The 22022-nt window shown below is 38.6% G+C and overlaps 1 protein-coding gene across 1 annotated transcript in view; it reads right to left on the reverse strand.

Moving 5' to 3' along the window:
• Positions 1–22022, reverse strand: part of ppargc1a (peroxisome proliferator-activated receptor gamma, coactivator 1 alpha) — a 589189-nt gene that overhangs the window by 453180 nt on the left and 113987 nt on the right. The window lies entirely within an intron of this gene.

The following is a 22022-nucleotide window of genomic DNA, read 5'->3' on the forward strand; positions in this document are numbered from 1 at the left end:
CAATATCTTAGGAACAGCTTCTTGCTGTCTACCATCAGATTTCTGAACAATTCATGAACACTACCTCATGAACAGAACACTACCTCACAACTTTGCTCTCTTTTTGCACTATTTATTTATTTTATATACTTCTTATTATAATTTATAGTAATTTTAAGTACTGCGTTGTACTGCTGCTACAAAACAATAAACATGGTAATACACATGATTCTGAATCCGCAAATAGTATATAACCTACAATAATTTGCTCCATTATAATGGCTACTGCAGCAACAAATCCATCTGGAGGAGGACAAGGCATTTGCAAAAATTAACAGGATGACAATGAAGGGTCTCAGTGATGAGAACCCCTTCAACTGAGATCTCTTCATGAGGAATGTCCAGGAGAAAAGCTGCTATTTGAGACAAAGAACACAGACTTCCGGATTTACCAGCTATTTTGACATTTCTTTCAAGGATGACGGAAGCTGCTTCAAGATTTCAGGGAGAAAAGAAGAGAAACTCTACTGTCATTGCTCAAGATAGTTCTGTGTTTCATCCTCCCTGTACAAAAAGAATGTACAATTACTGTAGCAACACACAAAATGCTGGAGGAACTCAGCAGGTCAGGCAGCATCTATGGAAATGAATAAATAGTCAATGTTTTGGGCCAAAACTCCTCTTCAGGTCAATTACTGTACATGTGTTAAACCCACAAGTTAATGTCACAGATGTGTTAACTTTTCTGTGCTGATACATTAAGGAAGCAGGAAACTGCATTAACATGAAAGACAACTTTGGGATCTAGACAAACAAACAAACACCAGGTCAAAGTCACACTGAAGGGTGATGAAAGGGGATCTTTCATTGATTCAGTCTTTACAATTGCAGGAAATCATTCCTCAGACCTTCCTGAGCTAGTTTTCTACTGGCATAAAAGAAGATCGTAGAATGATCATCATAAAGAAATTTCTGTAAGAAATATTAAGGTTAAAAATATTACATTTAAGCTATATTTGTGAAATAGTGATCTTATTATGAAAATAGAGAAATTGGAGGAAAATTTTAACTTGAAGCTTAGTATTTGCAGTTGAATGGGAAGATGATTTTAACCTTCAAAGTGAAGGCAAGTCTAACCAAAAGAGCAACATAGACTGGAGATTAAAAGAGACAGCACAAACTCGAGTTAAAAATACAAACAAATGAAAGTAAAATAAATTAATTTAAAGAGTACTAAGACTCTAAAATACCCTGAATGACACCAAAAATAGGGAATGAAACTGTTGACACTGAAGTTGAAAGGAAATAACAAAATTATATTTAGAAATAGTGGGTGGATATTAAAAAAGGATAAATACCAGTCTTGTGAGTAAAATGAAATGAGTAACATCAGCAGCAGGGCTTAAAAATATAAAAAGCCAGGCACTGAAGCACGCTTGGAAAGAGCTGCGTTGAAAATTCTGAAACACATGCTAGGGGATTTTATTTTTAACAGAGAGAAACACGGGAGAAACAGTAAAAAAATTGTGCAGCAGGAGATGTCTCGAAAATTTACAAAAAATAGATTAAAAGTAAGACAACTACCTCAGAAGCAGACTAAAGAAATGTACAAAATAAAAACAAAATCAGAACCCAACTAGAAAAAAAAAAGATACCAACAGCTGCCATGACTAGAACTTAACATTAAGAAGGAATATCCAATATAAACCACAGAGGCTGTGTTGAGAAATCTTACAAGCGTCAGGGGCAAACTAAGTATAAAACAATGTGACACAAGTTGAACGCTCTATCTAGACAGGGATAAGCTGGATTTGGGCTTGTGTAGCAAGTGCGACAGGAGAAAGAGACTGAGGATACTTAAGAAAACTTCAGGAGGATGTTGCTATGATTATTTTCACAATCAGCTTTGAAACAAATTAGCACGTCACATACCCAAAATTACCAAATGCAGTCATGCTACAATCATCACCACTCCAACCCTATCATTATTTCCACACTTTGATTTGCATTTCCTCCTTTGCATAACTTTCCCCAATACACTCCTTTCCTTACTATTATGTTTCATCCAGATGCTGCACTTTCAGTGGCACTAATTCCTCATTCAGCATAGCATTGCGTACTTCTTTGGCTTTCAACCGTCTGGCCTTCACCCCTTAATATGCTTCCCCTAAATATTACTCTGTTTTGATTTGCCATTTCTGCCAAAGCATATCATTAGATTACAATCACACTTCCACAGTGGACGAAATAGGCTGACCATGTTGAAATTGAGCCCAAAATTTCATCCAATTTTAGATGATTTCTCTGTCACATGCCAATCCACAGGCAGAAGCCTGTATTTTTAAAACTTCAAAATTTGCATCAATCTGTGTTTTAAATTTTATAAAATTTGTGCACAATTTATACAGCCTTCAATTCAACTCATCAGAAAAACTGAAAAGTTCATTTCAGACCCATGTAGACATAGTACATCCCTAACCTGTAGATACAACTGTTACAGCGAATGTTGACAATTTTTCCATCAGGATAATACAGCACAGGATTTGCTGATCCCTATTGAAATTGAATGTTACAAACTCCTCTGCTATTCCAATATATAATAGATGAGGGAGGTAAATTCATCTTTTTATGCTAAACAGTTACATAATTTCCCTTATCCCTGGCTGACATCCAAGTAGGAAATCACAAGAGCTTCTATGAAAACACAACAACTGAAAACCTGAAAATTTATTCTTGGTGCATATTCCATCCATTCTGTTTCTAAAATTCAGTAACACTTAAATGGAGCATAGAGCACTCCACAACTGTGCCATGTACCTTAAACTTTTGGCTAAGCATGAACTTCTTCCCCAATAGAGTCATATCTTATTTTCCCATTATCTCTCCAGCACACATCTAAATCTAAGCTTTTTGCATATTTCCTTCACATATCCAAAGCCTTTTCTTTCAAAATACTGAAACTTTTACTTGGAAGTATTAATTCCAGACCCAATCATTAATGATCTATGAATCATGGGATTAACTATTCTAATGTAACTTAGACTATATTTTGTTAATTGATACACTAAAGATTAAACCAGAAAAACAAGTACGTTCAGATTTCTACATTGTATTTTTATTGTTTATTTGAACATTATAATTATTAGTTAGTGCTATTATACAATGAATAATATAATTCTTAATAACAGAGAAAAAAGTGCTTTACAAATGGAAATCAGCAAAACAAATGCTAAATCTTGATCATTGAGGATTTGATTTTTTTTTTGAAGTGATTAAAAATATTGCAGGTTGTTAAAAGTGATGAATTTAAGATCATAACTGAGAGAAAAAAATTATCTTCCCCATTTTAGGGATTATCCCAAAACTCTGCTTCCTTGTTCCAGATGATCCAACCATCCTTTGAACCTACTGAGTCAATCCCCTTTAGGATCTAATACTTCTCATGAGATCGCTTATTCTTCTGAACTACAGTAAGTATACACCTAATCTGATCAAACTTTACTACCTTAATAACTTCATCACAGGAACCAACCTGCTGATTCTCATTTGTATTATCTTCAACGTAAATACATCTTTCCATAAACATGAAGACCAAAATTCACTCAGTACTCCAGGTTCAGGCTTACCAGCACTCTATAAAGTTACACTAAAACCATGTTATACTCCATACTTCTGCTACAGATCATATTCTATTAATATTCCTCATTACTTGCTATACCTGAAAGCTAACTTTGTTGTGTTTTATCTAAATGATTTATTAGAAACAGATCCATTTGTTCTGAAAAGCTTTGTAGTCTCACTCCATTGATACAACAACTTGCTTTTGCATTCTTCCCTCCAAAGGAGATAGTTACACATGGAAATTAAAAGGAAGCTACAGATGTTGGAAATTTAAAGTAACAAGTGAAAATGCTAGAAATACACAGCAGGTCAGTCTGTATTTGTGGGAAGAGAAGCATGGTTATTGTTTCTGGTCAAGGACTGTTCTGTTTCTCTTCCCATAAATGTGGCGAGACCTGCTGTGTTTTCCAGCGTTTTCTATTTTTATATTAAGCTCACATCATCACACGTTATCCTCCATCTGCCAAATTTCTGCTTACTCTCTCAATCTCTCCATATCCCTTTAGAGCCTCTTTTATTTCCTCCTCACAATCTGCTGACACACTTATTTACTGTATATCATCAGCAAATATGACCACAGTACACAAGGTCTGTTCACTCAAGTTTTCAATATGGACAATAAGTACTTGAAGCCCTGGCAGTGATACCTGTGTCGCACCACTAGCTACTGACTGAAAATCTGAAAATATCCAATGCATTCCAACATGAAAAGCCAGATTACTAAAAGGAGAGTTAGCAATAACAAGGAGTGTGTAGTGCTGAAGTGACACAACAAAAGAACTTGAGCATCATATCAAGTTTTAAATTGAATTTAAGCAAACTAAGAAGCAAAGTTTTGCAGCAAAGAGGATGATGATGAGGGACCTGAATATGAGAAGCTGAGCTTTGGTTACATAGAATATATTTAAAATGGGAAAGTGTTCTTGCTGACATCAGGATAAAATCAAGACTAGAAGTGAAATGTGGAGTTTGGGAACCATAGACCCTCCACAGCATTGTCCAAGGTACTGCCACCACTCAAGGCCCCATCATTAGACTTTGAGATATCCTGGACTTTTCCATGCAACTTACTGACACAGACTGCCAGCAAAATATAGTCAATAAGCAGAATGTCAAAAGAGGAGCTTGGTTTAATTTGGTTTAAGAGAACTTTTGACCATATCACTCCCACAAATATTTACAAAGTTTCAGCACTTCCCCTCTGTTCTCTTTGGAATTGATTTTGTTTTAATTTCTTCTAATTCAGCCATTATAAAATGCTGAAGTGAAAATGGATTTAAGTGCTTATTATTCCACTTTCATAGTTCAATTAATGACCTAGGGATTTGTACAATGAATAGTTCTATTTGGTATGATGATTATGAGTTAATTATAACTATAAGGAATGCAATAAATCAGACAATAGAAGATTATTCCAATTACATCTGCAAGAAAGATATCCTTTGGGTCAATCTTGAATACGTTATTGTTGGAAGACTATAAAATATTGTACCAACAGCAAAAATAATTGAGCTGATTAGTTCTTAATCACTGAATGTAAAGTTACTGATTAGAAAATGATTTAGGAAAGCATGAAAGATTTGTGTAAAAATGGAGGTACAATCAATGGAAAAAATGGCAACTTAGAACACGAAAATAATGAAAATATGCAACAGTACTGTCAGCATCTGTGGAGAAAGAAATAGTTAACATTTCAGGTCAATGATCTTTCATCGGAACTGGAAAAGGTTATTGATGAAATAACTTTTAATTTGTACAGAAAGCTTGCGGAGAGATTCAAATACAAAACAAAATGATAATGGTAGAAAAGGCATTAGTGAATAACAATGACAGGTTTTGATGAGGTGCACATAGAAGTTATTGACCCTATAGTTACTTGGAAAAACAAACTGATCACTGTAATCATGAGAGGCATATAGGATGCAATTCCTGACTTTCTGTAAAATTCAATACTGTATGCAGAAAGCAATCATACGAGGATGAACTCAGTTCTTTGAACCTACTTTAAACTTCACTGGAAGCTGAGGACAGGTATCAGAGAGGAAACAGGATGAAGAATTACAAAGGATGACAAGTAACTTGGAGTTCCAGGTTGTGCTTACAGAATAAACAGATGTGTACTTGGCAATAAAGGCTCAATACAATTTTAAGTGAAGATGCCTGATCTCTTGCCAAGGATCATAAAGTAGCCTGCAATCTTCTGTCAAAAAGGAGAAAAACTAATCTGACAGAAATCACTGAGCTCAAACATTACAGTACCTGTTTTTCTTTTGTCACAGATGCTGTCTGACTTGCTGATTACTTCCAGTATTTTTTGACTTTTTAAAAATTAACCAGGCTTTCTGTTAATTATTAATGTTAAATTAACCTTTTACTAGTATGACTATGAAGAATAGGTTCTGACTCAATTCTGGAGCCCCCCAAAAGTTAGCTAATCTTCCACTATGCTTAGCCGATATTTAAATATGAGTATCAATGAGAGAAATAAATCGACTAGATTATATGCACTAAAACCTGGCAAGAAGTCAACCCCTCAGAAAAAAAGAATATTAAATCAATAATTAAGACTCCCCCTCACTAACCTTGGTAAAGAATTAATGTTACCTCTGAAATATTTTACGAATTTTCAAAGGCATGGGTAAACATCATAAAGGTTTTTAAAATTAATATATCTAAACATATCTGCTTTTGTTGTGGCAATTCAAATAAATCCTGGTAGTTCTCAGGAAGATCAGCTTAGTTTCCTTTCAAAAGATGGTGATCAGTCACATTTCTGAAGCAGTATGATCTTCTAGAGAAGACAGAATATAGAACAGAGAACAATACAGCACAGGAATGAGTCCTTTAGCCCAAAAGGTCTGTGCTGACCAAGGTGCCAATTTAAACTGCACATCGCTTTGCACATGGTCTACATCCCTCCATAATCTGTCTAAGTGCCTCTTAAATGTTACTATCATATCTGCCACCCCCTCCTAGCAAATAATTCCAGGCATCTGCATACAATTTCATGTAAAAAAACATTTGCCTCATGGATCTCCTTCAAATGTTTCTTTTCTCACCTTGAAACAACACCCTATGACATCATTTGATAATTCCACCCTCTGGAGAAAAACTCTATCAATACTATCTAGGCCACTCTCCATTTTATATACCCCTAACAAGTTGCCCCTCAACATCCAGTGCTCCCGAGAAACCAATCCAAGTTTGTCACACCTCTCTTTATAGTTAATGCACTCTAATCCAAGCAACATTCTAATGAATCACTTCTGCACCCTCTCCAACTCTCCAAATCCTTTCTGGTGTGACCAGAACTGTATGCAATACTCCTAAAGTTGCCTAACCAACATTTAGAGTATTGCACATAGCTGCAACATGACATCCTGATGTAATAATCAACACCCCAAAAATGAAGGCAAGTATGCCATATGCCTTCTTTACAACCATATCCAGTTGTGTTGCCACTTTCAGAGGGTTATGGACATGCACCCCAAAATCCATCACTGCATCACTTCTCTTAAGGGTCCAAACATTTACTGTATACTTTCCTCTGACATTTGACCTCCTAAAGTGCAACACTTCACACTTGAACAGACTAAACTCAATCTGCCATTCCTCTGCACATAGTTTCAGCTGACCATTATCCTGCTGAATCCTTTCATAACCTTTCTCACTATCCACAGTTTTGCCAACTTTATGTGCATCTGCAAACTTACTAATCAGCCCAACTTTTTTTTAATCTAAATTATATACATCTAAAAAAAAGCATGAGTCCCAGCACTGATCCTTGCAAAAGACCCTGATCACAGACCTTTAGCCATAATAACACCCTTCCACCACACACACTGTCTTCTATGGCTAAGCCAATTTTGAATACAATCTACCAAGTCTTCAAGGATCTGTTGTACCTCAATCTTCTGGATCAGTCTACTATGAGGAACCCCGTCAAAAGCTTTACAAAAGTCAAAAGATGCTTCAACAGCGCTGTTATATGTGGTATTCCAACAGTTAGACTAAGAAGCAATGAAGGAACAGTGAGAAAGGTTCTCAGTAAGGATGATGTGCAATGTGGAGGGGACATGCATATGGTACTTTTAAAGTGGAGAGTGATAGGTTCTTGATTAGTCAGGGCATCAAATTTTATGGGGAGGGAAGGAGAATGGGGTTAAGAGGGATAATAACATTGCTCCTCTATCAACGTTCTGGATGCCTTCTTTAACTTGACCAGCCAACCACATATGTATGGTAGTTGAGAAATAAAAGTATGGGACTCTGGGAATCCTGCAGTGGGTGAATCACCTCCTGATGTCCACAATCTACAAGGTATGAGCAAATGAAATAGTTTGCACCTGCAGTGTTGGATGTATTTCGATGGCATGCCTGGATATGTACAACCCTGAGAGCATCGTGAACATCATCCAGTGCAACGCAATCCATTTCATCAGTACTCCATCCACTGCACTAATCGCACACATGATAAACTTGATTTGGATATAGGAAGTACCATCTACAAATTGAACTGCATTGACACAATTGCTTTGACAACACCTTCCAAACATTTACCTCTGCCACCAAGAACCATATGGGCAGCAATGTATAGGAACGTTACCATAAAACAAGGGAGCAGAAGTAGGCCATTCTGCCCATTAAATATACTATGCTATTCCATCATGGTTAACTTATTATTCCTCTTAACCCCATTCTCCTACCTTCTCCCCATAACTTTGATGCCTGGACTAATCAAAAACCAGATGAAAATTAAGAGAAAAATGACAATTTTATACCCTAATCCAGTAACAAACATCCCTATCTCTGACCTGATGATGGAAGAAATGTTACTGATAAAGCACCCAAGATGATTGGGACTAGAATGCTGGCCTGAGGGCTCCTGCAGAAGCAATCTTAAGGTGGACATAATTAACCTGCAAAAACCACAACCTTGTACCTTTTGCATGGTATTTGAATGTTGTCCCTTAATGTGCATAGACATCAATTTTACCAAAACTTGTTGGTGCAAAACATGATGAACTGCTGCCTTAAAACCAAGGGCAGTTACTCTCGCCTCTCCCCTGGAATTCAGTTCTGTGCCCATTCTTGAAATGCCTGATGAAATCCAAAAGCAAGAGGTCCTCGGAAACATACTGGATATTAATGAACAAGTTTTGTTCAGTTAATAATTAATAGTGCTGTCTATAACACATTTTAATCACATTGCCAATCTTTGAGAGTAGACTGATTGGTTAGTAATGAGCCAGATTTTGTCATTTCTTTTAGAACAAACTTGGACAACTTCCTACAGTTTCAGTACTACAGTCATGGTGTTGCCAGGTCTGGTACACTTTGCTAGATCCTGCGTCCTGATTTGTTTCTTAATCAGGTAATTCAAAATAGTTAAAGATAATTTTCTACAATGGTAGAAAACAATCTACCAATGCAAAAAACTTAAATGGAAGCTCGAGGTAGATCGTCCACTCAGCATTTCCAGCTCAACATTGTTAATAATACTTCACCTTTATTTTTAGTATTCACAATGCTGGGATCTACCATTACTGAGGATGTCCTCTTTCTGCTTAATTGACCACTGTCATTCACATCCACATGCAACACAACTGCAGCGTTCCAGTCCCATCCATCAGTTACAGAGTCACCTAGTCCTGTATGCTTCATGTCATGCCTGTTATGGTCCCATGTCCATGCTGCAGCTTCCTCATTCGTGATGCTGCTCTAGCTATGTGCTCATAAAACCAGGTTAATCTGTAGTTTGATTGTAAGAATACAGTGAGGGGAATATGCTCCAGATATTACAGATTAAAATGGCATACAGTTCTTTGCCTATAGATAGTTCACAATGACCCTAAGACTTTTGGGTTTAAGGTGCCATATCAGTTTTGAGACTAAGCCATCTAGCACAATTGTTGCACAGTAAATTGCAAGGATCATTGCAGTATGAGCAAGTTTGCAGTGCCCAGTTAGCATGTAGGTCAATGGACAGTCTAGTTTTACTCTTCTACTGTTTTATTGTACCAGTTATGGTACAAACAAATATATTTTTGGAGCATGTCAGAGAACAGTTAAAAGTGAGCAATATTCCCATAGATTTTGGGTTTAGATAGGATGGAGTTTGTTAGGTGTGTCCAGGAAAGTTTCTTGACACAATATGTAGACAAGCCTACAAGACTAGTGACTGTACTTGATTGGGTATTGGGAAATGAACCTGGTCAGGTATCAAATCTCACAGTGGAAGAGTATTTTGGAGATAGAGGTCATAATTCTGTCTCCTTTACAGTAGCTTTGGAACAGAAAAATTAGAAAAGCTTTTAATTGGAGTAAGCGGGAATTATGAGACTATCAGGCAGGAAATTGGAAGCTTAAATTGGGAACAGATGTTCTCAGGGAAAAGTACAGAAAAAATGTGGCAAATGTTCAGGGGATATCTGTGTGGAGTTCTGCATGGATACGTTCCAATGAGACATGGAAGATATGGTAGGGTACGGGAACCGTGGTGTACAAAGACTGTATAAATCTAGTCAAGAAGAAAAAGAAAAGCTTACAAAAAGTTCAGAGAGTTAGGTAATGTTAGGGATCTAGAAGATTATAAGGCTAACAGGAAAGAGCTTAAAAAGGAAATTAGGAGAGCCAGAAGGGGCCATGAGAAGGCCTTGGCGGGCAGGATTAAGGAAAACCCCCAAGGCATTCGACAAGTATGTGAAGAGCAAGAGCATAAGACATGAAAGAATAGGACCTATCAAGTGTAAAGGAACCTATCACTGCCTTAGAAGGCAGTGGAGGCCAATTCTCTGGATGCTTTCAAGAAAGATTTAGATATTCTTAAAGATAGTGGAGTCAAAGGATAGAGGAGAAGGCAAGAACAAGATACTGATTGTGTATAATCAGCCATCATCACAGTGAATGGCAGTGCTGAATCGAAAGGCCTAATGGCCTACTCCTGCACCTATCGTCTATTGCGACAGTGGGAAAGTGTGTATGGAACCGGAGGAAATAACAGAGGTACTTAATGAATACTTTACTTCAGTATTCACTAAGGAAAAGGGTCTTGGTGATTGTAGTGCAGACTTGCAACAGACTGAAAAGCTTGAGCATACAAATATTAAGAAAGAGGATGTGTTGGAGCTTTTGGAAAGCATCAAGTTGGATAAGTCGCCACGACTGGATGAGATGTACCCCAGGCTACTTTGAGAGGTGAGGGAGGAGATTGCTGAGCCTCTGGCGGTGATCTTTGAATTAGCAATGGGGATGGGAACGGTTCCGGAGGATTGGAGGGTTGAGATATTGTTCCTTTATTCAAGAAAGGGAGTAGAGATAGCCCAGGAAATTATAGATCTTACATCAGTGGTTGATAAGTTGATGGAGATGATCCTGAGAGGCAGGATTTATGAACATTTGGAGAAGTATAATATGATTAGGAATAGTCAGCATGTCAAGGGCAGGTCATGGCTTACTAGCCTGATTATTTTTTGAGTATCTGACTAAACACATTGATGAAGGAAGAGCAGTAGATGTAATGTACGGATTTCAGCAAGGCATTTGATAAGGTACCCCATGCAAGCCTTATTGAGAAGGTAAGGAGACATGGGATCCAAGGGGACATTGCTTTGTGGATTCAGAACTGGCTTGCCCACAGAAGGCAAAGAGTGGTTGTAGACGGGTCATATTCTGCATGGAAGTCGGTGACCTGTGGTGTGCCTCAGGGATCCGCTCTGGGACCCTTATTCTTCATGATTTGGTTAGTAAGTTTGCAGATGACACAAAGGTTGGGGGTGTTGCAGATAGTGTGGATGGCTGTCAGAGATTACAGCGGGACATTGATAGGATGCAAAACTAGGCTGAGAAGTGGCAGATGGAGTTCAACCCAGATAAGTGTGAAGTGGTTCATTTTGGTAGGTCAAATATGATGGCAGAATATAGTATTAATGGTAAGACTCTTGGCAGTGTGGAGGATCAGAGGGATCTTGGGGTCCGAGTCCATAGGATGCTCAAAGCAGCTTCACCGGTTGACTCTGTGGTTAAGGCATACAGTGTATTGGCCTTCATCAATTGTGGAACTGAGTTTAGGAGCCGAGAGGTAATATTGCAGCTATATAGGACCCTGATCAGACCACACTTGGAGTACTGTTTTCATTTCTGGTCATCTCACTACAGGAAGGATGTAGAAGCCACAGAAAGGGTACAGAGGAGATTTACAAGGATGCTGCCTAGATTGGGGAGCATGCCATATGAAAACAGGTTAAGTGAACTTGGCCTTTTCTCCTTGAAGCGACAGAGGATGAGAGGTGGCCTGATAGAGGTGTACAAGATGATGAGAGGCATTGATCGTGTGGATAGTCAGAGGCTTTTTCCCAGGGCTGAAATGGTTGCCACAAGAGGACACAGGTTTAAGGTGCTGGGGAGTGGGTACAGAGGTGAGGTCAGGGGTAAGCTTTTTATTCAAAGAGTGGTGAGTGTGTGGAATGGGTTGCCGGCAATGGTGGTGGAGGCAGATACGATAGGGTCTTTGAAGAGAATTTTAGTTAGGTACATGGATCTTAGAAAAATAGAGAGCTATGGGGAAGTCCAGCAACTTCTAAGGTAGGGACATGTTCAGCTCAACTTTGTGGACCAAAGGGCCTGTACTGTGCTGTAGGTTTTCTATGTTTCTATGACATTAGTGGGTCTTGCAGGTGCTTATGACAATCCAGTAGTTGTATGATCATTATTTCTAAGGCTAGTATTTTAAATTTCAGATTATTAACTGTGCTTATACAGTATTTTTTGGCCATCACAGTGGGATGCTCTCCTTCCAAATTAGGAATTCTCTGTTTTAGAATTTGGATGAGGGAGCTCTTGTCATAGGATAATGCCTACAGCTTAACTTAGGTTATGGTCTGATGCTGCAAGGTGTGAGATGGAGAGAATGGTGGCAGGGGTCAAGGATGGTTAGAATAGAGCTAGTGTTGCTCCTTTGTGCATAAGTACATTCTATGATGTTGACTTTTCCTCTCCTCTCGTTCATCAAGCATGAGTATCCCTTAGGAAACAACCTTTGATTAGAAATTCTCCATGCTGAGAATTGTGGCCCTAAACTGACATTAGAAACAGCTGCCAGAGGAAGTGGTACAGTGATTAAAAATACAATGTTTAAAAGATACTTGTATGGGTACATTTTTCAGCAACATTTTGAGGGATATGGTCTACAGGCAGATAAATGGAAATAGCTCAGCAAGACGTCTTGAATGAGTTGGGTCAAAGAGACTATTTCCATGCTGCATACTCTGTGACTCTGCTATGATACCGTATGCCAAAGAATGTAAACAGACTGCTGTGCTAGAGGCTATTGAAAATAACACTGTACACTGCACTAGAGAAATTACTGTACCATGTCATTTTACAATTATACTTAACTTGTTAACCCAATAATTCAACTCCATAACATTAACAAATTGCAAAACAATATAAACAATGATTCAAATGTCAGAACCAGGTGAAACAGATCAGTGCTGGTTACATACATATTTACAAATCTAATAGTTATGCTAAGAATAATTATCAATGAAATATTGTTTTGAAAGTATAGTACTTGCATTGTAAATCCATCTTAGATATTAGTGAATACAGCCTTTTAAAAAAAATTCCTTTGCACTTGTCAGCATGGTAAAACAAAATGTTTTCCTCTAACTGCGCAGAAATTAACTGTTTGTAAATGGCACCCTTTGCAGACTTTCACTGGAGAATATTTCCCTTTCAGTCACTTTTCCCTCACTTTTCTCTCTACGTGGATTTCTGTAGATTTTCCATCTCAATGCACTAAACCTTAATGGCAATTTTTAATTGTTGAATGCTCTGTGAATAATTGTCCTGAGCAAAGGTTCCAGCCCAAAATGTCGACTGTTTCTTCATTTCCATGGATGCTGCCTGACCTGCTGAGTTCCTCCAGCATTTTGTGTGTTACTTTGGATTTCCAGTATCTGCAGGATCTCTCTTGCGTGTGCATGAATAATTAGCCGTGTTTGATAATAGTTTGTAATTTTACCTTAAATGTCCTTCAAATTTCATTGAAAGGATAAGAAACTTGGTAAAAGTGTAATATAAAGTACATTTGTGTTATTTTTTAAAATTGTGTTTTTCACTTGGATACCATATGAATTGCTCCAATGCATTAAATTAGAGTCTAATGGCATCTCCTATGCAATTAACAAAATACACGCTAATGACGTGCAGGCTCATTTAAATGGGTCACATGCAAATTAATTTCCTGCAGCAAAGGAAAAGAATGGTGCAGTTAGCTGTCAGGTGAATCTGGTCCAATGTGGCAATTTGATTTTACATAGAATTATGTTTCCAACGGTTTGAATTGCACATCCTCAAAAAGATCATGAAAATCACAATCAAGCTGATTGGATTACACTAAAAAGGCACAAAAACACACAGTAAAAATGCATAGAAATGAATGCAGAGCATTGGAAAAATTACCCCATTTAATAAGGAAAAATATTTTGTTTTTAAACTTACTAAGATTGAATTGCGAAAACACAAGTAATGGCATGGCCTGAAATGAATCTTAAACAGAGAAAATATTATTTTGGTATACAAGGTCATTAGAAAAAAATTGTTTCTGGTCACCAATAAAATTCAAGTACAGAAAGAAAGCAATGAAGCAAAGAAGAATTGAGAAAATGGGATTACATATGCCAATGGTACAAGCAAAATAAATTTATCATTTTGCTTACAGCAGTTTAAAAGTGGAACAGACAAAAATGTGTACTTCTGGAACATAGAGGGGGCAGCTTAAAATGAGAAGGACCTTATCCTTATTTCAGCACAAAGACACAAATGCCTTATCCTTTATATTTTAAATGCAATGATACATCAAAGTAGAGCTGTTTTACAACTCCAGCAAACCAGGTACATAGCTACACACACACAAAATGCTGGAGGAACCCAGCAGGCCAGTCAGCATCCATGGAAAAGAGTACAGTTGACGTTTCAGACCAAGACCCTTCTACAGGTACATAGCTGCATGGCTCCAGTAGCACATGTCGACTTCGCGCATTCTCCTTGTGTCCACGCAAGTTTCCTCCAGGTTCTCTCTTTCCCTCCAACGTGCTGAAGATGTGTAGGCTGGTAGGCTAATTGGCCCTTGTAAATAACTCCCATTGTGTAGGTGAGTGTACATTGGGGTACTGGCAGAATATTGCAAGAATTGATGTGAATATATGTGGAGAGCAAAGTGGATATGTGTAAAAGAGTGCTTGACGGTTGGCAGCGTTTTGATGGGTCAGGAGATCTGTTTCCATGTTATAAGCCTCTATGATTTTAAGAAGAAGATTGCCCGATGGTAATCCACAAATATGAGGAAAATTGACATTCATGACTGATAATGTTCTCATTTGGATAATGAGTAATAGACACTAAATGTGTAAAGCTTAATGCAGCATGTAAACACTAGAACTATAAATAGCAAATAGGCTAAAGAGCAAGGCTCCAGAGATTAGGACAACAAAGAGGTGTTTGCGGGAGGCAGAAGAGCAGCTGCAGGATTGCTTCAAGTCGGTGGAATGGGCCAGTTCAAGGGCTCATTTGAGGATCTGAATGAATACACAATGGTTGTCATAGACTTTATCAAAACAGTCATACACAACAGTGACCCACAAAATCTTTCAGAATCTTCCCCAACCAGAAGCACTGAATGAACCATCAGATCTGCAATCTGTTGAGGGCCAGATCAGAACCATTGACAACCAAGAAAGTTACACGAGGTCCAGTATTAACTCTGGAAAGCCACCTCATGAGCAAAGTGGTAATTCCAGACTAAGCTCGAATCAATGAACAACGCTCAACAGCGGTGGCAGGGTGTGAATGATATCACCTCTTACGAAGTGAAATCAAGCAACAGGGCTTCGCTTCCAGGTGAGTTCAATGCCTTCTATGCTCGCACCGGCAGCTTCCCATTGGTTCTGATGATTCTGTGATTTCAGTCTCTGAGGTCAACATGTGAGCAGCCTTCAGGAGAGTGAACCCACAGAAAGCAGCTGATCCAGATGAGAGCATCCAGCTCAGACGGGGCACCTGGCCAAGTACGAAAGACCTATGCTGATCAACTGGCTTGGGTGTTCACTGAGATCTTTAACCTCTTGCTTTGATAGTCTGACATACACACCTACTCAAGCAGGTTTCAATTATTCTGGTACCGAGCATTATGGTAACCTGCCTCAATGACATTTGTCCAGAAGCAGTTGCATCCAGAGTGATGAAGTGTTTTGAGAACTTGATGATGAAACATATCAATTCCTATCAGAAAAGCAGCTGGAATCCACTTCAATTTGCCTACCGGAGCAAGAGGTTCACAGCAGATGCCATTCATTGGTTCTTCACTCAACCCTGGAACATTTGGACAACAAAGGTGCATACATCAGGATGCTCCTTATTGATTATAGCTTGCCACTCAATACCGTCATCCCCTCAAAACTAATCAATAAGCCTCAAGATCTTGGCCTTAATACCTCCATGTGCAATTGGATCCTCAATTCCCTCACTTGCACACCCCAGTCAGTTCAAATTAGCAACAACACATCCTCCACAATCTCCATCAGCACAGGTGCACCACAAGGCTGTATATAAAGCCCCCTGTTCTACTTGCTTTACACTTAATGACTGTGTGGCTAAGCACAGCTCCAATGCCATATTTAAGTTTTCTGATGACACTACTGTTGTAGGCCAAATCATCAGCATCTTGGAGGGAGACTGAAAATCTGGCTGAGTGGTGCCACAACAACCTCTTACTCAATATCAGCAAGACCAAGGAGCTGGTGGTTGACATCAGGAGTAAACCAGAGGTCTATCTACCACTCCACTTTGGGGGATCAGTGGTGGAGAGGGTCAGCAAATTTAAATTCCTTAATTTTATCATTTCCAAAACCCTGTCACGGGCCCAGCATGTATGTGCAATTATGAAGAAAGCACGGTAGTGCCTCTATGTCCTAGGAGTCAGCGACAATTCAGTACATCAAAAACGTTGACAAATTTCTATAGATGTGTGATGGAGAGTGTATTGACTGGCTGCTTCACAGCCCATTATAGCAACATCAAAGCCCCTGAATAGAAAATCCTACAAAAAGTAGTGAATATAACCCAGTCCATCACAGGTAAAAACCTCTCCACCATTGAGCACATCGACACGGAGCGCTGTCACAGGAAAGCAGCATCCATCATCAGGAACCGCCACCACCCAGTCATGCTCTCTTCTCACTGATGCCATCAAGAAAAAGGTACAGGAACCTCAGGAATCACACTGCCAGGTTCAGGAACCTCTCCCTGACCATCAGGCTCTTAAGCTAAAGTGGCTAACTTCATTCAACTTCACTTGCCCATGGACTCAATTTCAAGGATCTTTACAAGGTGTTCTCGATATTTATTGCTGATTTATTTATAATTGTTAGTATATTTTCTTTCTTTATATGTGTTAAGCTTGTTCTCTTTTGCACACTGGTTGTTCCCCAGTTGATGCGGTTGCTTAATGAGTCTATTATGGTTATTGCATTTATACAGTAGGTCCGCAAAAAAAGGAACATATATGGACTTTGATAATAAATTTACTTTGAACTTTGAATTATCAACTAAAACTGGGCAAACCTTGAAAGCATATCTAAAAATATTTAGGCAGAAATTGGGAATGGTCTAATTACTAGGGATATTATCACGTTTGGTTGGAAGGAAGAGGTGAGGATGGTGGGAATATTCTTTTTCCTCCTGGGTCACAATGCTCAAAAGTATTTGCTTCTTCCATGAAGGATTTCTCAGAAGCTCAAACCAATATTAAGAAAGAGAAGAAATAAAATGTAACCTTTAAGGGCTCGTCAAAACAGTTAAGTAAGTGGCCTATATCCTGGGTTGGACTAGCCTCCTGACCTCATTAAAACTGCAAGTGGGTGGCTTTGAGGCACTATGCATTTGATTTTTTTTAATTTTATACTTTTGTTTCCAGCTGATCCAGAGATGCCTATGTTTTTGTGGCAGAAATGGTAGCGTATTTGGGGGGTTACAGAGGCTCAGATGACCAGAGCAAACCTTCATCCAATTCTGCCAGCAAAGTAGATAAGCCTCATCTGGTATATATCACTGCTAATTGAGAACTGATAAATCAAACATTCCCTTTGATAGAATGTTTCTTTCTTCACTTGTTAAAAAATCCAGTTAATCCAAAACTTTTCACCTCAAACTGTGTGGGCTGACTGTACTGCTGATTCCCACTAACAACTCTTATTTCAAAGCTAAAATACTGCACATATTAGAAATCTAATATGAAGTGCTGGAAACACTCAGCAAATTTGGTTGAATTTCCAGAAAGCAAAGCAGTTATTATTTCACATTCTGATGCAAGGTCATTGACCTGAAATATTAACTCTACCTTTGTGAAAAAACTCCATAAACAGCATTTTTGGACTGCATTATCCTAATATAAATTGGGAAAAGATATATAGAGCACACTGTATGTGATTGGATCATAGTTATCGTTTTCAGCTCTTTCCATAACAGCTCAATGTTATTGTGCTGTATTGGGACAGTTTGGTCTTCCATGAAGCAGCAAGCTCTGACAGCTAGCTCTTCCACAACTTACCCAAAATAGTTCCAAAGCATAACAGGCAGATAATTTTCCCAATTCATGGAGAAAGACAAACAGAAACAGTCTTTCATTAGTTTGGAAAAGCGGGTAGAGAAAATCCCCATAATACCAGATCAACCCAACAATGCTATCAGGAAAACCTTGAGGTAATGTCTTTGATTGTTGTGATCAACATGATCAACATCAAAAAATAATATTCATTGAAAAACTTGAAGAAAACTGCCCACAAAGATCTGATTATCCCTATCATGGAATTCTGCATTTATGATGTTGGATACTCACAGGTGTCATACCTAAAGGATTCCTTGCATGCAGCAACAGTGGTGTTAAAAACTGATTGAGCGCCCAATCACATTGAAGAATTCATGTAAGTAACAAAAGAGGAAAAAACATGACGATTTCTAACAGCTTAACCACCTTACACGAAGTCAGGACAACATAGAAGCTGAGATGTCATACAAATTTTAAGTATTATAAAAGTTCATCATTTTAAAACAATTTACATTTTCAAACATTTATCTGTGAGCTTTACAGACAACCAGGAAAAGTAAGGGAAGTAGCAGTTAATTCAAGGCTTCTGTATAGTCATTCCCCTCACCAACAAGTATCTTTCTTTGGATATTGTTGAGGGAGATTTTTTTTTTAAAAAGGGGGCTAGCAGCAGTAGTCATGTCTCTGGCTCTGAGGCTTTGAGGAAAAGGTGCAGTCAGGTAGTGTAATGGTGATAGGAGACTCAATAAATATTGAGGAGGACAGACAGAAGACTCTGGGGCTGAAGAAAAGAATCCAAGATGGTGTATAGCCACCCAGGGGCACAGGGTCAATGATGTTTCTGAGTTGCTAAAGGTATACGGTGCATTGGCCTTCAACAATCGTGGAATTGAATTTAGGAGCCAAGAGGTAATGTTGCAACTAAATAGGATCCTGGTCAGACCCCACTTGGAGTACTGTGCTCAGTTCTGGTCGCCTCACTATAGAAAGGATGTGGAAACCATAGACAGGATGCAGAGGAGATTTACAAGGATGTTGCCTGGATTGGGCAGCATGCCTTATGAAAATAGGTTGAGTGAACTCGGCCTTTTCTCCTTGGAGTGAAGGAGGATGAGAGGTGACTTGATAGAGGTGTACAAGATGATGAGAGGCATTGATCATGTGGATAGTCAGAGGCTTTTTCCCAGGGCTGAAATGGTTGCCACAAGAGGACATAAGTTTAAGGTCACACAAGGAAATCTGCAGATGCTGGAAATTCAAGCAACACACACAAAATGCTGGTGGAATGCAGCAGGCCAGCATTTTGTGTGTGTTGCATGATAGGTTTAAGGTGCTGGGGAATAGGTATAGAGGTGATGTCAGAGGTAAGTATTTTACTCAGAGAGTGATCAATGGGCTGCCAGCAATGGTGGTGAAGGCGGATACGATAGGGTCTTTTAAGAGACTTTTGGATTGGTACATGGAGCTTAGAAAAATAGGGGGCTATAGGGAGCCTAGTAATTTCTAAGGTAGGGACATGTTTGGCAGAACTTTGTGGGCCAAAGGGCCTGTATTGTGCTGTCGGTTTTTTTTGTTTCTATGAAATACTCAAGGAAGAGGGTAAACAGCTAGAAGTCATTGTACATGTTGAAACAAAGAAGACAGGTTGAACAAGGAAAGAGATCCTGCAGAATGATAATAGAGTTAGGTAAAAAGATTCAGGAGCCCGAGATGCGGACAGGTATGCCCCACAAAATCGTGCAGACAAAGGAGCTGATTATTGACTTCAGGAGTCTGGGAATCAAAAATCTATGAGCCAGTCAAAAGTCTATGAGCCAGTCCTCATGGGAGGATCAGAGGTGTAGAGGGTCAACAACTTTATATTCTTCGGTATTATCATTTCAGACTACCTATTCTGGGCCCAGCCAGTAACTGCAATTTCAAAGAAACTCCAACAGAGCCTCTACTTCCTTATAAGTTGGTAGAGATTTGGCATGAAATCTAAAACTTTGACAAACTTCTATAGATGTATGGTGGAGAGTATATTAACTGGCTGCATCACAGACTGATATGGAAACACCTCTGCCCTTTGAATGGAAATTCCTACAAAAAGTAGTGGATACTGCCCAGTCCACCACAAGTAAAGCCCTTTCCACCAATGAGCACATATACATGGATTGTTGTTGCAGAAAAGCAGCATTCATCATCAGGGATGCCCAACACCCAGGTCATGCTTTCTTCTTGCTGCTGCCATTGGGAAGGTAGTACAGGAGCCTTAGAACTCACACCGCCAGGCACAGCAACAGTTGTTACCCCTCAACTATTAGGCTCTTGAACCAAAGGGGATAATTTCACTCAACTTCCTTTGCCCTATCATTGAAATGTTCCCACAACCAATGGACTCACTTTCAAGAATTCTTTGTCTCATGTTCTCACTATTTTTTGCTTATTTATTTATTACTTTTCTTTCTTTTTGTGTTTGCACAATTTGTTGTCTTTTGCACACTAGTTGAATGGCCAAGTTGTTGTGGTCTTTCATTGATTCGCTTCCGGTAATTATTTTATTATGGAATTATTGAGTATGCCTGTAAGAAATCTCAGGGTTGTATATGGTGATAATAAATTTACTTTCAACCTTGAAGATGGACATCTCTAGGTTACTCCCAGTGTCACATGCTCAGGAGGTCAGAAGTAACAGGATAGGCCAGGTGAACATATGGCTGAGAAGCTGGTGCAGGTGGCTTCAAGTTCTTGAACCGTTAGTTTCTCTTCTGGAGTAAAGGAGAACTATGCAAGAAGGAAATATTGCACATGGAGCAGAGAGGTTAGTGCTACATGGATGGATTTAAACTAGGTTGATAGGGGAATGGGACCCTGAGCAAGATCAGGTCATACAATAAAGTGGTAGCCAGCAAGAGCAAGTTTTGTAATCAAGACAGAGAGGGTCACAGTATAAGTAGGGAAAGTTAAACAACATTTATTTCAATGAACAAAGTTTAATCTATGCTTCCAATATTAAATCCATTAGGTTGAAATGTGTCCAGATGGAAGATGGGCTGATACATCTCAAGCTTGCAATGGGCTTCAATGAAACAGTACAGGTGGCCACTGACAGATGAGTCAGAGTGATAGCGGGATAGAGAATGAAAGCAGCAGGCAAAAGAGAGGGAACTCCAGGTCATTCTTGAAGACTGCAGGTAATCCATAAAGTAATCACTGAATCTGCATTTGGTCTCTCCAAGGTACAAGAGATAATTAGCCAATTGTATAGTTACGTTATTGTTCACTGAACACTGATGTGACAAATTGCATTCATTACAGGTGATGGATAAAATACTGAAATTGTCATCAGAAAACCAATATGGGAATGGATTATTGCTTTTCTTTTTATTTATGATTTTCTTAATTCATTGGTACAAGGAGCTGATGATAATTGTGCAAACATGATTATTTTTTGCATACGGTTACTTTCCTTTTAGATTGATATAGATTGCAACTGGCTGAAACCTAAGCATTGGGTTCTGGACTTACACCTAATTTATTTTTTCCCCTACACTCTTTCCTTACAAATTTATAGTTTCTGTTGGACCTTTGGCTCTTTACTATTTCTGGATTTTTAAATGATATTCTTAGTAAAGATATATAGAGTACATGTTTAATGTATGTATCACTTTTTATTCCCATTATAGAGTTTATAAAAGGGCGAGAGAATAGGGTGAGATGAATATCACCTAAGAATAGTAACAGTGCAAGCAAGATGACTCAAGTGGTCTTTTTCATTCTAATAAAATCTGTTGAGCAAATTTAAATTTTGTGTGACATCATACTTTGATATGGC

The sequence above is a fragment of the Hypanus sabinus genome, chromosome 14 (assembly GCF_030144855.1).
Source record: "Hypanus sabinus isolate sHypSab1 chromosome 14, sHypSab1.hap1, whole genome shotgun sequence".
Lineage (NCBI taxonomy): Eukaryota > Metazoa > Chordata > Chondrichthyes > Myliobatiformes > Dasyatidae > Hypanus > Hypanus sabinus.